We start from the raw sequence: 17246 nt of genomic DNA on the forward strand, positions 1-17246 counted from the left end.
TCACTTTACGCCATTTTTGCTCAGAAAATGCCTCGCAGGAAACATTTACTTTCGAATATTTGTGTAAATCTGCATTACTTGGCGAATTACTGAATTAGTAACATATGAATAACAGTAACATATGAATAACAGAAACTTGAGATACGAATCTACTTGAATCGAGTAAACAAGAAAAGTCATGAAATTTGAAAAAACATTTTTAGCAACGCTAATGATTTTGTACTCTTCGTATGAAAAAGAAGCCATGCAGAAAGGTTAATCGAATAACTTTTCCAGATGAAAAGTTCTCTACGCAAGAGTTATAAGGTCCGTTAAGTTACTGATTTTGTTAATATTAGATAGGATTTCTTGGGTTAGTAAAAAAAGTCTTGAATAAAACTGTTTCCAAATAAAAGTGGTGCAAAAATATATTCAGGAAATTAAACAGCTCGTTTCATATTTGAGAATGCAAGAATCGGAAACGACATTATATTTTTATTATAGTCGGAAAAACTATACATTTAGGTCAGATGTATTTAGAAGTATAACTAAATGAAAAATAACTTAAATAAATATGACAACTAATTGTCTTGATAACACTAAATTATGAATTTCAAAAGGAATAAATATACAAGTGGTACTAAAACATTTCATTGTGGAATTTGAGGTAAAAATGAATGTCTGAAAGTAAAAATGCGTCGCGCATCATAAAGTAGAAAACGCAATGCATAATATATATATATAAAGCAGCCATTTTTCACTTGAAAATTTCATTTTAATTCTCCAAATTCAAATATAATGATATCAATCATCAGGGATAATAAATATTACAAGGTTGGAACCCACTAGTGTTTTTGAAGTTTTGAACAGTGTAAGTAAAGAAAAACTATTTTCTTGCGGATATAACTACGAATTAACTGGAATGGTTTGGTTTAGTTCGGTTTATTTGATTATGGCAAAGCATTCGAGGGCTATCTGTCTAAGGAGGAAATGGCAAAGCTTTCTGGACCTTCTAACGGAAACTGGCTCATACATTACACATGGAGAAAACAATGAAACGCTCATGGAGCCAGCCCCTTCGCCTGAATTCGAGCCACGGACCGAACTACCAGTTTTCAGCGAATTTACCGCTCGACCGCTGGCGCGCATCAGCTAAAATTCAATGGAAAATAACATGATTAGTGTTGGTAAGAGAAGAAAAATTGCTCTTTAAATCCTGAACTACTTATGTTATGCTGACATAGTACACAGCGTGGTGTGTTCATTTCGCGGCTGTTAGATCCCCTTGTTGCCACCCAAAAAATAAAATTATTATAAATGAAAAAATATCACAATAGTAGTCCTAAAGTTGAAGGAAGCGGAAACATATATCCAATGGACATTTAAGTTATTGCTGCAAAAAATTAATATCGATCAAATTTTTCGATGACGAAATAGATAAGGCAGACAAAACTAGTAGAGCAAAAGAATCACGTATTATCCCCAACCACCACAGTAAAAGCCGCCAAAATTTCAGAATTGTGGCCAAACTCTGGTATCCATGGGCATAAATTTAGTTTCAAACATTTTCGTAACCTTTTATTATATTTCAAGACCTAACGGATTTTATAAACAATTAGTCTTATTATTTGCCTTACGATCAATTTTAAAATATGAAATTGTGATTTTTAGCTCCAGTGGAAAAAAGTGGAATAAAATTTATGCAAAAACACAATACTTACGATACTAACAATACTAAACGATCTAAACTCACAATACTAAACGATCGCTACGAAATTTCCACCAAAACAAAAGAAAAACTCGTAAATAAGTTTTTTTGATCGATTTTCAGGATAAATATTTAGATAAAACATCAAATATGAATATCGTAAATATTCAATGTACTTCTATTATCGCAACCATCTTACGACACGTCGTCAAATTCTGACTATCATGCACATACAGTTCTTCATTTTTAACAAGTCTTAAATACAGTTTTAAAATATGAACTTGTGGAGTTTCCCTGCAATAGAAGAACGTAGTGTAAAATTTTGCAGCAATACAATAACTTGACGCGAATTCGCTAAAGAAGATAATTTGCTTCGAATCTATTGCACGATGCCTTGAAATTTCCTCCAGAACACAAGAAACAAAAAAGTTCTGTAGCAAATAGGTTTATATTGATTTTCAGGTTGAATACCTAATTAAAGTCTAAAAAGACATGGAATAACATTTATATGTGAGTAATACATAATTTTTTGCATTGTAAGTCATTCTGGTTTTTCGGGCACAGCCCTAAACTACGAAAGGTGGCTACGCTAGTATGTAAGCATCATGTTTTTCAATTAATTATATTTTTTTATGCAGAAAAATCTACAGACTTAGCCTAGGCGATTGCGCTAATACGTAAGTACCTTTACACTAATATAATAGAGCCGACATTCCTGGTCACAAATCAAAGTATCAGAACAGTCACCAAAAATGACCTTGACACCAGTCGAAATTCCCGGGATTAGATGAAACGTGTGTGTGTGTGTGATTATCGCAAAGCCTCGAAGGCTATCTGCCTAAGGGGAGGGATGCCTTCGTGGAGGGCTTTCTAAGGGAAACTGGCTCGTATACACGTTACACATGGGGAAAACCACGAAAACATCTATGCAGCCAGCCCGTTCGAGGGATTCGAACCTCGGACCGAACTACCAGTGTTCAGCGACTTTACCGCCCGCCCACTGGTGGGCCAGATGAAACTCGAAGCCACTTTTCTTTGCAGATGGATAAAATTTATTTCAATGAAATTTAAATGTAGGCAAAAATCTACGAGCATATACACTTTAAAAATGATTAAGTCAAATTATATATCTGTATGCAAGCCATGAATGATAATTCTGTTATTACTAGCATTGTTATGGAGCAAAAACAAAAAAAGATGCTATACTGATATTTGTGGTAAAAGATTTTTTTTTTTTTTTTTTTTTTCTGCTGTTCTTTCTATACTTTTAAAAGTAAGTATTGGCATAAACCGATTAAAATTTATGCAGTTCATTAATTCATCTCCCAAATCTGAAGCATGTTCATCTTCAAAACTCAGGCAAATTTGGACAGATCTATTGCACATCTTTCATTTATCATTAATTGCAGGTTATAATATGAGGCATTTCAAGATCCGAACGAAACTCGTAGCAATTTATTGAAATATTACTCAAAGCTGATTGGGATTCTTAACTGTTAAATGCTAAATTTTAATTATATTAACTTCGTGACTGCAATAAAATTTTAGATTACCAACTATTTAACTTAATGTACCAAAAGTTAATAAATCACAAGTTACAAAATTATGGTTACTGCAGGAAAGTGTATTTTCGAATTTGCTAATATTAATCACTTTCAACTTGCAGTTGAAAGCAAAGTAAAACATTTAACACAGAGTTATAAATGAAAACACTGAATTTAAATATTCACTCGGGGAACAGAAATTGCATTCAATAACATGTTTACAATAAGAAATTTCATAAAATAAACAGCTCTAAATTTGTAGTGTTTTCAATAAAAGGAAAGGTTTAATATCTTTACTGCAATATTGATATTAAGAGAATTCCAATTCTCACAATAAGCAAATTATCGAGTTTCAATGTTAACCGTTTCATCAACTGGGAGTTTGTCAGTCTTTATAGCTTTGAGAATCCTTCTAGAAACACAGGGGAAAGTACAGAATCGCCCACTGCTTGGCGCGATTTTAAGAATTGCACAAACTCGGTATCCACGTACACATCGATCTATTTTCACTTAAAAAAATCCCAGAATTGCACAAAAATGGCATTGTGCACTCCCTTGACTTTATCCATGTACACATCGACCTATTTTCACTTAAAAAGTTAAAGAAAATAGACAAAAATCCAATTCTTCTTAGTCTTGTAAAAAGCGCCAAACAAATAAGTGGGCGACTCTGCACTTTAGCCGAAACATATCCATTCTTGTTCAAAGAATATTTATTTTTAACATATAATTGCACAAAATAAAATGCATCAGAAAGATGGACTTCTTATGCATATTACCTTAGTCTGCATTTGTATGCATGCATCGTAAGTTCTAAAATATATGAAATAATTAACTAAAATTATCCAATCACAGGCTGCTATTTATAAACAAGATACGGAATTATTGTGATCTGGTGTAAAATAAAAAGCAATGGCATTTTACATTCTTTTGCTCTTTTACGAGCTGTGGGATCACTTTTCTCCAAGAATACCAGGATTCATGAAAAATTTATGAATAAAAAACTTAATGATCCTTCGTGAAGAAATATGTCACTAATTCACGCACACTAAAGTTCAGGGAGGGGGGGGAATTAAGTGCTGTTTAATTGGTTAACCGATTACGGCAAGGTATGAGAGGGTTGTCTTTCCAGAAGGAAGGATACCTTTAGTGAATTTTCTAAAGTTAAATGGTTCGTATTTACATTAAGGATAAAAGCAGTGAAAACGGTCAGCCCGCCCGTAAGAAAGATAAGAATCGCATACACATGTATTAAATTTTATTCACTGCTATTTTCAGCCTTTCCTTTTGAAATGGAATTTTTATACAATTATCCCATAAACATGATTTCGCAATAAAGCATTCATCCTATGTTATTTTTTTCGCAATCAAATTAATTTTATTAAATGTATTTCAATTTATTTTCTTAAAGTTAGGTTTTGGGAAACAAAATAATTTTTTTGATAAATGTATAGAATGAAGCAGAAAAACTTGGTTATGTATGGAGTTAACATATTTTAAGAACAAAAGTCCAAAACGATTCGTGTTCACGGCGGGCCATATGACGCCACTGAAATCGAATCTCTTATTCTAAACTGACATCGTACCCGGTTAATCTGTGTATATAAGAAAATATTGTAATTGCTTATGATCTAGAAGTATATTGTCTACAAAGATTTATTCTAATGTGCCTAGAAATAAAGATGGTAATTAGCTGAATTTGATTTGGTATCAACATCATCTTCCTGTCTTGCCACTATGCCATCACGACTATGCATTAAAATATCATATATATATATATATTGTTAAGTCAAAATGTTTTCGAAACATTTGACTATAAATGGTATTTCTGTTATTACTGCGAAGTACCCATTAGTGGCCAAGTGATTAAGACCACTGAATAGAGGTAGTAACTTCAACCAAATTCGATTCTCGGCGAAAGGGACTAAAGTTGCCTTCGCGATTTACTCTATATCTAACGCAGATAGGACCCAGTTTTCTAGTTCTTTCTTCGCGGAAACTTTCGTTAAGTTTAATTGGTGAAGGCAAAGCAACTCTAGGGCTATCTGCATACGGGGAAAGATGCCCTAGGGAAGGAATTTCTAAGGAAAGCAGGCGCGTATCCACATTTCGCATGAGGTAATTTGCGAAAACTCCCTGCAACTAACCTGTTCGCCGAGATTCGAAATTTAGTCAAACTACCAGTATTCAGCGTCTTTAACTGTCGGCTGCTAGTGGGCTACCAACTATCGTTAGAAACTACTCCACGAAGCTGTTTTTTTTCCTTAGGCAGGTAGCCCACCAGCGGCCGAGCGGTAAAGTCGCTGAACACTGGTAGTTCGGTCAGAGATTCGAATCCCGCGAACGGGCTGGCTGCATGGGCGTTTTCGTAGTTTTCCCCCATGTGTAACGTGTATACGAGCCAGTTTCCCTTAGAAAGTCCTCCACGAAGGCATCCCTCCCCTTAGGCAGATAGCCCTTGTGTGCTTTGCCATAATTAAATACACCATAAATTCCTTAGGCAGGTAAACCTTATTAGGTAAGTAAATTCAGATGTTAATTTTTAAATGCATCATCTGAAGCGTGCTAGACTTAAAATAAGCCATCTGAAAATGGAATTTCTGTTTTACATCCTGTTAAATGAACACATTTAAAAACAGAACTGGATGCAAAGGAAAATATTTTACAACTCATTTTATAAGTTCGGAATAAGTTATAATATGGTCAAAATTTTTTCTACCAATTCTATTCAGAATTTAGAACCGATAAAAAAAAAAAAAAAAATCTTAGTTCTTACATACATTTAGGCCCACCAGCGACTTCGCGGTAAAATCGCTAAAAATTAGGAGCTCAATTTTAGATGAATGGGCTGGCTACATGGGCGTTTTCCTCATGTGTAACGTGCGTACGAGACAGTGTGTGTTAGAAAATTCTCCACGAAGGCATCACTTTTCTTAAGAAAATAGCCCTTGCTTTCTCTGCCATAATCAAATAAACCAATGAAACCAGTTTTTGGAGATCTCCAAGATTTTTATGGATTCCTTCTTTAAAAATTCAAATTTATCAAAAACTGAATTTTTTAAACAACTATTAATCTCTAAAACAAGGCAATTTTTAAAAATTTTATGTAGTACTTGAAAGCATTCAAAATACAATCAGCTTGGCGTAATTAACTGTTTTTTACATAATATAATCCTATTTTTAAGATTTATCGAAATAATAACTACGATGTGCGCACAAGAGCATTTATAGTGCTTTTCTACATCTTTTCACCTACATATAAACAATAGGCTTTCTTTTCATTAACATTCTGAAGTTTAGCATTATAATCTGCATTATAGTTGATCAAATAAAAAAGAAACACGTACTTGACCTTGAGAATTAATTGCAGGGCGACCGAATATGTGAGACTAATTCAAACCACTAGAAACAGATTACTTTTAAATGCGAAAAGAACTAAGTATAGTTGTTCAGATCCTGCGTTCGCACTTTACTTCGAAAGTTTTCTTTTACATAAATTAGCTCAATTTAGTTTTGTTACATGAAGAGGTTAAAGCTAAAATTTCTATTGATAAGCCAAAATTTCTATTGATAAGTCTATTTTATTGAAATCTTAAAAAATAATTTTCGTACGTATTAAACATTTCTTGTGATCAAATTGTTTGAAATTCAGTACAAGTTTTAGAAAAGCAGTAGGTGAATATTTCCTCGGCGGCCCCTTTTCCGTAAATTATATGAAGTGACAGGTCCTTCTGAGAAGATAAATAATCATCAGGTTGAAAATAGCATTCTTTAATCCCTTAGTGACTACCAAAATGGCTAGCTACTCTACCGATCTTCTACTTTTGTGCTGTTATTGCTACTTACGTATTACCTAAATCAAATAATTACATTTCTGGTTCATTTAATAGTAGCAAAATTACTTTTACGGAGTAAATAGTTAATCTTTGATTTAAAAGATTCATTTACATGTTTATTTTATTGAATGTGGTAAAAAATACAACGGCTGTCTATTCAATATTGGTAAACAGCTATTTAACCAAATTTCTATGCAATTTGCGCTAATTGTTTCATTTCTTGCGAATCAGACGATATTTTGTAATAAACATATCGTTGTAGATATGGTGAAAAAAGGGAGTTCATTTTTGCTTTTGATGATAATGCAATCGATCGCGTTGATTTTGAAATCCATAGTTCCATGTAGCTAAATCTAAATCATTAAACCTTATATTAAAAGGTTTAAAAATCAAAAAATAAACTCCTAAGTCTAGAGACTACGGAAGATATACAGCTAACGGTTTGTTTGGTATTTTACAAAATTGGATTTAAAGTAATTTTCCCCCTAGACTATTTGTCTTTGCAATGTAATGAGTAAACTTATTAATATAATGGTATTGATAATCACACAATCACACGTCCATTTCACTGTTTTTTAGCAGCTTTTAGATGATCTTCTCAAGAAAGGACCAAAATTACTCAAAATCGCGGTGATCGTCTTAAAAGAGGGTTCACCGTTCTCTCAAATAACCATCCACGGTTTCAGATGATTTGGGTTTTTTATGGAGGAAGTCCTATTAGAAATTAGAAATTAATTCCTATTAGAAAATCCAACTATCGATGATGAAGAGTTGTGCATAATGAATTTATCCTATTTAAGGCTATTAGAATCTGTTAAAGAAAAATACTGATATATAAGTATGACATAGCAATTTATTAAGAACGTTATATTAATATAATCATAATTAATCACGAAGTTTTGCATAATGTAGAAAAGATTAAGGGGAAAAAATTTTTCTGGTCTTAACTTTCTGAATTAATGAATATTTTTAAATATGGAGAACGAACGTGTAGCGGAAAGAAAAACCTTTATATTGTAAGTTTTTAAAGTTATAATGCAAAGTGTTTAGTAATTTCAAAATTATTCACTGAATTATTGAAATATCAATGCAATGAAATCTGCCTGTTTTATGTTCTTTTTTGGTCAGTCAGTTTTTTAGTAAAATAGTTTGATCTAATTCAGAAGTCAAACAACATAGTTTGATCTTTCATAAAATAGTAAATAAATCGTCTTATTATTATCAAACATCTACTATTTTCTTTTGTCTATTTTAAATTCCCTTTGCAAGCATGGTTGCCTCCTATCCGGTTTGGACGACACTCCAATTTCTTAATTCAAGTCTCCGGCCTATATTTTTATGAACGGAATCTCTGGCTTAAGTAGAAATATTTTCGTTCGTTAATTATGTTGAGATTCATTAAGTCTCCATTATCTTTTATGATGAGAAAAGTGACAGTTCCGTAATTATTAGCTTGACTAGAATCGGAGCTACTCGGAATTTAATTCGTTTTGATTTGTTTACACTTCGTGGCCGTTAATGTGAGTGGTTTAACTTTCAAAGTAGCATACACTACACAAGGACATCCATGGATAAACCATAACGTTATTGGTGTTATCGTTACCAATCCATTGATCACTATATACTACTATTATTATTATATGTAAGATAAAAAAATGTGTAAATCAAAGTTCTATTTTAATTTGCAAATGGTCCACTAACTCTCTTTTTTAATTTGGCTATTTCCCATTTCTGTCTTGAAAATAGTAACATGCTTGTAGCAAATCTCTCTAAACTGCGTCATTTCAAACTTAATCCATATCATATGATTCTTACACAACGTTAATTATGCAGATACATATATAATACGCCAGTGAATAAGGTTTCAAACTGGAACCAAAACTTTTAATTAAGAAATCTGTGAACCATAACTTATATCAATTTGATCCTAAATTTCACATTTGATACGTCGTACTCCTGTCTTGCTTGCTGTAACGCCGATATATCGCTACTTACTTCTGTCCAATCCTATTGCCACAAGACATAGAAAAGATACAATTGTAATTGCGAACGGACGCGCTGATTAACCTATTACGTTGTCCATGATTCATATTAAGAATATTCATCTTAGTGAAAGAAATGTATTTAATTAGATACTATGTCTGCAAAACCTTTTATGCGCTCGTAATCTCGAAAAATTTCGGGTATCATATTTCAAGCAAAATATCCATTTGACCGCTCTCGAATCGTCGGAACGATGCTTTTGCGTGATATCTGTATGTACGAAGAGGGTAAAAGACTCTTTTTTAAAGAGGGGGGCAGTTTTATATCTCCCGTTCTACTTTTGACGACTTCAACTTGCGGTTTTCATTTCGCGAAAGCGCGGCTTAGGATATGTATTAGATTTATATATAGCATTGTTCTAATATAGGAATTTTGACACAAAATCGGACTTTTACTGAAATGACATGGCAATTTTTTTCATATTTCGATTTTTCGATTCAAATTATGACAAACTGTTAAGTTTTGCAAAAATCGCGCAAGCAGTTTTTAAAAAATTAGCTCTCAACATTTTAGCGCCTCAATTTTAATTGAATTTTATTTATATTTATTAATACCTCTTTTTCTTATTAAATTTATTTGATTTTTCCTTTCCCTTTCATATTCCGAAATTTAGGTTCATTCCAAATAAAATTCGCTTATTTTTTATGATTTATTTTTTAAAATTGTATGTTTAAATAATTTTTATAAATTTTTCGAAAACCAATTTGAGTTACAATCTATAAAATTTTTGCCATCTTCTTAAAATAGATGTATTTCTAAGAATACTTGCAAAAAATTAGAGTTTTTTTATTCAAAATTTCCTAAGATATATGTGAATTTATATTTTGGCGCGTTTTCAAATTTGGCGTATAAGTGATAATAACGAAAATGTGGTTTACGCACTTTGCAAAAATTATTTGAAAGTATGAACGATGACTTTTTTCCGCTCATGTAAAGTGAAAAAAAGGAAAGGAAAGTAGGTTGCTGTAAATTAAGAAATTCGCCAAGTGAGTTATTCTTGGCGCAAACTTGAAAAAATGCGCCAATATAAATTTTTAAATTTCTCCACAAATTTCCCACCAAAAATTATAATTTTAAATTATAATAAAATTATAAAATTTAATATATGCCTAGAATCGAAATATTGAAAAAAAAAATGGAATGCCATTTCAGAAAATTCGATTTTGTCTCAAAATACCTATGTTAAAACAATGCTGTGTATAAATCTAACATATATCTTAAGTCGCGCTTTCGAGACATGAAAAGTGCAATTTAAATTGCGTCAACCGGCCCAGTAAAACGAGAAATATAGAACTGTTCCCCCCCTTTTTTTTCGCAGTATACGTACCTACGTATGTATGTATCTCGCATAACCCAAAAACAAGTAGATGTAGAACACTGACATTTTGTATATGGGACTGCTACAAAATGTGGTTGTGCATCTCCTTTTTTCATTGCAATCGGCAGCACCAAACGTATATAAACATAGATATATATACAATCTGTTACCCGGCTCCTTTTTTAATTCTTATATGGTGATAAATTGTGCATTTCTTGTTTTAAAAGTGATTGAATTATGTTGTTATTATGTTCCGGTTAAGGATTTTATGCCATTAGTTAATCTGCATGCAAAAGTTATAGAATTATCAACAATTTAAAAGTTTAAGTGACGCTAGGACTAATGAGGCCGTCATTTGTTTACATTTGAAAGTCTTAGTAGAATAGCGAATTAAATCAGCTGGTGCATCTATTTCAGTGCCTTTTTACGCAGTGTGACCAAAAGTTAACTTTCAATTTTTGCACCGAAAATTTCGTCTTGCTGCCCGTTGGCAGAATTGCATGTTTTAATAGTAAAATTTTTTAACTGCTTTTAACTATATCTGGTATTTTATATGTTTTTTCTGTATTTTACTATTTTTAATGAGAGCATTACGAGTTTTTAATGTATTTTTGCCTCGTCGCAAAGGAAGAATTAATTGAATGAGAAATATATCTCTAATGAAATTCGAAAAAATAATTTTAAATAAAACGTGGCAAAAACGTGTATAATTTAGTAGGCCGTAAAAGGAAGCCATGTGATATACTATTAGTTTAAATATCTCCGGGATGACACTCACCAAGAGATAGCAAATGTGTTTGCAACAGACGACTATATTAATCCTTAAACTAATGAATGAATTAGCATTTTACGAGTTAATTTTAAATGACGTTTTATTAACACCTAAGAGCAACAGCAACATAAAACTGAAAATGGAATTACATTAAATAGTTTTAAAGTTCAGAGCGTGAGTTCACATCTCACTTCTGCAGCTCGTGTGCGTTGAACTGATTATTTTCTCTATATCGTCGGTAAAGCGCGTTGCCGATGATATTCATTTGTTACAGTCTCCGTCCCCCCCTCCGGCCTTCGAAGACATCTCGGCTACGAAACTCCAGAAGAAGCACGCCTTGTTGGTTCTTTTGCGCAGCATTCTTAGAAATGTTCTCTCTTGGTCTCCATTTCCAAGTGGAGTGCTTTTTCGTGAGATTACTCAATGGTCTTGAGATCTCTGCAAAATTAGGAATGTAGTGTCGATACCAGCTGCAAGTCTGAGGGACACTTTGCACTTGCTAGACGTGAAGGAATTTGTTGAATGACAGGGTTTACCTTCAATTGCAGAACTTGTGATATAATGTCCGAGATATTTAACTTTAGAACAAGCAAAATGACATTTGTTTCGATTGGTATGAAGCTTGAATTTTAAGAGTCGATCAAATACTAAACGCAGCTTTTTGAGATGCTTCTCAAAAGTAGAAGACATCACAATAATACCGTCGCGATAAGTAAGAGTGTTGACCTTCAACCCATTCCGGAAAACATCCATTAATCTCTGGAAAGTGGCTAGTGCCGTCTTCAATCCAAAAGGCATCCTTATGAATCTATAGGCTCCAAACTGACATACCAAGGCAGTTCTGTCTTTGTCCGGAGGGTACATCTTAACCTGGTGAAACCCTAATTTTAAGTCTACGGTAGACATGTATTTGGTTTGCTTTGCGGTATGAAGAAGTTCATCATACGACGCAGCGGGCATGGATCAGACTTATTCACAGAAATCACTTTCCTGTAGTCAACACATAATTGAAAGTCACCGTTCGGCTTGGAAACTAAAACAACGGGTGCTGCATATGGTGAATCGCACTCTTCGATTATGCCTGATGCAAGAAGTGCATCGATTTCTTTCTTCAAAATCTCCTTTCTTGCTTTCTGTAAGGGGTCGTAGCCACTGAAGGTGAATCACCTGTATCAATTCGGTGCTCGATGTAAGGAGCTGGTCCCCCCCCCGGAGAGAACGTAATTTCGTATTTTTCTAATAAGGCATTCAATCGTTTTCGTTGCTCTTCAGTTAGATTTTCACCTTCGTCTGGACTTAGTATGCAAGGATTTGTTAACATGTCACAGGATTGGACTTGAACTCTTTAAGCAAAGGGAAAGTATTTATTTGGATTGTCACCCCAAAACCACTTTTCCTCTCGAATATTTAGAACTACTTCAGCTTTCTTTAGGGAGTTTTCCCCAAGAAGTGTTCGATTACCTGTAGCATCAGGAAGAGCTATCAGTGTCAAAGAGAAGGTTTGTCCGTCAAGGTCAAGTTTCACACAAGCTGTTCGATTCAAACTCAAACCCTTCGGTACAGCAGTAGTCATTAACCACCTTCCTGTGTGGTGTTGTTGTTGGTGTTGGTGTATTTAATTATGGCAAAGCACACTAGGGCTATCTGCCTAAGGGGAGGGATGCCTTTCGTGGAGGACTTTCTAAGGGAAACTGGCTCGTATACACGTTACACATGGGGAAAACCACGAAAACGCCCATGCAGCCAGCCCGTTCGCGGGATTCGAACCTCGGACCGAACTACCAGTGTTCAGCGACTTTACCGCTCGGCCGCTGGTGGGCCCTTCCTATGTGGACGGCGCCATTTAGCTTCTTAAAAAAATCTCACAATAAAACGCATTTACATCTGTTTTCTTTTTCAAACAAATGTAAGCGATACACGAACTAAAACAGTTTGAAATACCTAAGGATCTAAAAGATTATTATTTTCTCATTATGCTGTTTAGTTGTAACTCTAATTTTATTTTTAACTTGAATTAAACAGAAAATGTTATTTACTTTTACAGGAAAGCAAACAGCTCTTTCAAACTTTCCATCAAAGTTTTTCCCCGCGTTATCATTAAATATAAATTCACTTGATTTAAAAATAATGAGATTCAGATACCTTATGGTTTCTTTTATCGAAATATCTTAAGTAAGAAATAAAGTAAAAAATATCAAGTAAGAAAATCGTACCGAAATTCAGTCACTGAATCAAATTTTAAAATCATGCCTACCGGTGTTTACATGAATAAAAAAAAAAAAAAAACAGAACGCTAGTTATCCGGAGGGTACATCTTAACCTGGTTATCCAACTTTTGGTCACCCACCAGCGCCCGAGCGGTAAAGACGCTGAACACTGGTAGTTCGGTCCGAGGCTCAAATCCCGCGAACGGGCTGGCTGCATGGGAGTTTTCGTGGCTTTCCCATGTGTAACATGGATACGAGCCACTTTCCCTTAGAAAGTCCTCCACGAAGGCACCCCTCCCTTTAGGGAGATAGCCCTCGTGTGCATTGCCATGATTAAATAATCCAAATAATCAAAATCCAGCTTTTGGTTTCCAGTTATTTAACGAGTAGGACACGTGGGCCTCGGTAAGTTTTCCTTACATCTGACGTAAAAACAGGATAGTTAATTAAAAAGATTTATACAAAGATATTCTTCCAAGAACACATAGACATCAAATACTTTTTTTAATTTAATCTATTTTGAATTCCAGAGAAAACTTCTTTTTTTTTTTTTTTTCCTTTGCTTCTTAAGTCTCTTAATTGATATTCCATTCAAAACGAAATGCGGTAGATTGTAATAGCTAACTTAATTTTATTAATCATGAATTATAGATGCTTAAACTAATTTACTTTCTAATATTATTTGAATTACATTATAAGGGTAATAACAGTACTCACTGATATTTAATGAAATTTTAATGTGATAAAACCGTTATAAATTAGCTAAATTATTTTTTTTTCATATTTCATTATTATACGTAGGAATACATCCTTTTCATCTCATAATTTCTTATTTATAAAATAAATAAAATAACATATGTCCAGTTCCTTTAATTGATGTCTGATGCTTTGTTCTTCGAAGACTGGTAAATAAAATATATTTATTGTGTAATGTTAAATTTTTCAACTAACAGTTTAAATTTATTAGCTAAACTGTGCCTATAAATTAACATTCTTAATATCGTATGTCATTTGAATCATTTATGCAGGCAAAAGAACGGTTAGCAAGTGATGCTTTATTTTTCTACAGTTGCTGATATGCAACTATAAAACAAGAGTTTGACTACTTGTTTTAGATCTGGAGTGTAGAAACTCATCTAAGTAACTTTAAAAGGTTATTTTTATGCGACAACAGAAGAGCATCGTAAAAGAGGGTTGTAAAAGCATGCGTCTTTGGAGTTCCCGACTAGGACTTTTTTCTTCGTTTTATGTAAGCTGAAAGCATTTTGGAAAGTCTGCTTTTAAGCACTCGCAATCCACCAGATAGCGAATAAAGAAAAAAAGGAAAATTCATTTTATGAACCATAAAAACGTGTTATATCATCAGTACTACCCCCATATTTTTACGTCGCATAAGTGATGGTGTTTCTAACTCACGATATATTTATGAAAAAAATATTTAGGCCTAGAAATCCATCTATGAAGTATTTAAAAGACTTCTTGCTGTAAAAGTTTTAATTTAAATTATAGATTAATGTTAATACCGCTTCCTGAACAGGAGGATATTTGCTAATCCGGTAGTACAGATTTTGAGATATCAATGTTATTAACATTTAAAAACAAAATAACAATAGTAACCGTATAGAAGAAATAGTGGCTAACTAATCTGACTTGAACACAAACCGTTTTTGAATGTCTATGTATGCATTATTTAACTTCTATGTATGCATATTTAAACTTCTATGTATGCATTATTTAAACTTCATTTATGTAACAGTATTAATACATATATTATACAGCATATTAATAGGATAAAAAGTTTTATTTATGGTATGATGGGTAGGTTTTCTATCTATGTAGATAAAATACTGTGTCAAAATTAAAAGAAGTCTGCATTCAACAATCAGTTCTCAATTTCACAGCAATATCTATATACCATTTCAGTATTTTATGTGAGTGTTTGCAATTGAAATTTGAAAATTTCATGCTGCAAAATGTAATGTAGAAAGAAGACATTCATCTCCAAAATTAGTTACTATTTAACGCAAGTTAACTATTAACTGTTCATTATAAAATCTTGAACGTGACATTGCGAGAATTTCACAGTGATGCATTAATTGTATCCATTGTATCACTTTACGAGAACTCAGCTGATTTCCAATAAAATAGAATCATATTTTGACTAAACATTTCGTAAGGTATCTTATTTTAATTAATCGAATGTTATGAATTAAGTCTTTACTATAACTTACTTTTTCCGTATTCCTTACCTGAATGCAAATTAGGTTCGTGTGTATTTAAGCTGAAGGTTTTAAATGTTTAGATTAGAGTTTCTGGGTGCCTCGTCTTGTTACTTTCACCAGCTCTGCTTAATTCTGCATTCCGGCTTTAGCGTCTTGCTAGCCGATGCTTTAAAAAAAAGCGGCGTTTAAAATTCTGAGCCATTATAATTAAACTATTTTATGAGTTGTCGTCGACTACATTAAGTGCATTTAAATGTAATCTTCTCTTATATTAATTTAAAGTTCGTCGTAGCACAAGTTCTGCTCTGTTTAATTTACCTGCTCTGTTCAATATAAGCATTAAATAAAGAGATTATTAACCTTTTTCTGGACTTTTTGATTGTTTCAGACTCAGCAATAATTCGCTAGCAGTGTACTAGGATCTGTAGGACTTAAATACAAGCTTCCAGTTTTAGTAGAACCCTACGTATGGCACCCCATCTCTTCACGAATCATTTCGCTAAAAAACGCAACAATCAACCTGGCACCCAAAGTTCCTGGCACCAGAAAGTTCGATGCAAAGATTTCGCTTTATGGACACTATGCGTGCCTCATGAAACCACCCGGCAGTTTTGATGGTAGAAGTTCGGTATTGACATTTTTAGAAAGTTTGGAAGCGCAAACCGTTGCGCTGCGAGGTAAGGCCCTGATTTGAGCTAAAGGGATTGAAAAATATTTATAAGGTAAACCAAGAACTGAGAAACTATAAGTCTGAGATGTCTAAAACCGCACTATTGAAAGCATTTCCGGTGGTTAAGACAGAGCAAAGCTGGAACCGAAACATTGTAATAAATATCAGACCAAAGCGGGTGAGGTAACGAACTTTATTTTAAGAAAAAATACAGGTGGCGAAGTTATAACGTAAAAAGAAACCTAATGCAGAAGTTATTCAGATAACGTTACTCAAGTTTTTGACGCATATTCAAGAATTTGTGGACCTAAAGAAGCCTGGTGTGCTAGACGAAATGGTTTGCTATTTGTCAAAATGTTTCGTCTACAAATGGCGATTGCCAGAATAAGTCTCGAAGAACAAAAGCTGTGGATGATAAGCAGAAACCTTTAAACTAGGTAGTGGTGTTATGGGTCACAGAGGTCAGTCATTCGAGAGGAAAGAAAAAGAGTCTCATATAAAATTAAATATAGTGCTAATTAAAAATCTGTCGCTCTCAGTTATTCAGATTGGGTTAAATGGCATATCTTCAGACGCTTTGTGGGACACTAAGGTGCAAAATAGTCTTTTGATGCAAAAATATTAGGAAAAAAATATTAAAATTTGAAAATGTTTGAAAATATTAGACTATTTGATGTGACGGAAATTAATATGACAGAGGCACAGGGAAACATTATGAATGCGTAGGGAGAGTAACTAAAAGTACAAATTCAAAATGAGCAGCAGGAGGGTTTTTTTTTTTTTTTTTTTTTTTTTTTTTGTGTGTGTGTGTGTGAAAAAATTATAGACAAACATAATATTGGAATTACTTTTTAATCTCCTGAAGCAAAAATTAGCTTTCAGAAGGACATATGAACAAGCTGGCTAAGAAAGAGATACAGCCTTAAACCTGAATGAACTACAGGCGG

At 33.3% G+C, this 17246-nt stretch overlaps 2 protein-coding genes across 2 annotated transcripts in view; both read right to left on the minus strand.

The window, feature by feature from the left end:
• Positions 1-6659, minus strand: part of LOC118197375 (uncharacterized) — a 31082-nt gene extending 24423 nt beyond the window's left edge. The window contains exon 1 of the mRNA XM_085817310.1: positions 6579-6659. The gene's annotated coding sequence lies outside the window, so the exon portion shown is untranslated. The remainder of the gene's footprint in view (positions 1-6578) is intronic.
• The window catches only part of LOC118199269 (uncharacterized), a 243724-nt gene that overhangs the window by 16669 nt on the left and 209809 nt on the right, over positions 1-17246 (minus strand). The window lies entirely within an intron of this gene.

This window comes from Stegodyphus dumicola, chromosome 5 (assembly GCF_044657685.1).
Source record: "Stegodyphus dumicola isolate Sdum_Otavi_A_Nest chromosome 5, ASM4465768v1".
Taxonomy (NCBI): domain Eukaryota; kingdom Metazoa; phylum Arthropoda; class Arachnida; order Araneae; family Eresidae; genus Stegodyphus; species Stegodyphus dumicola.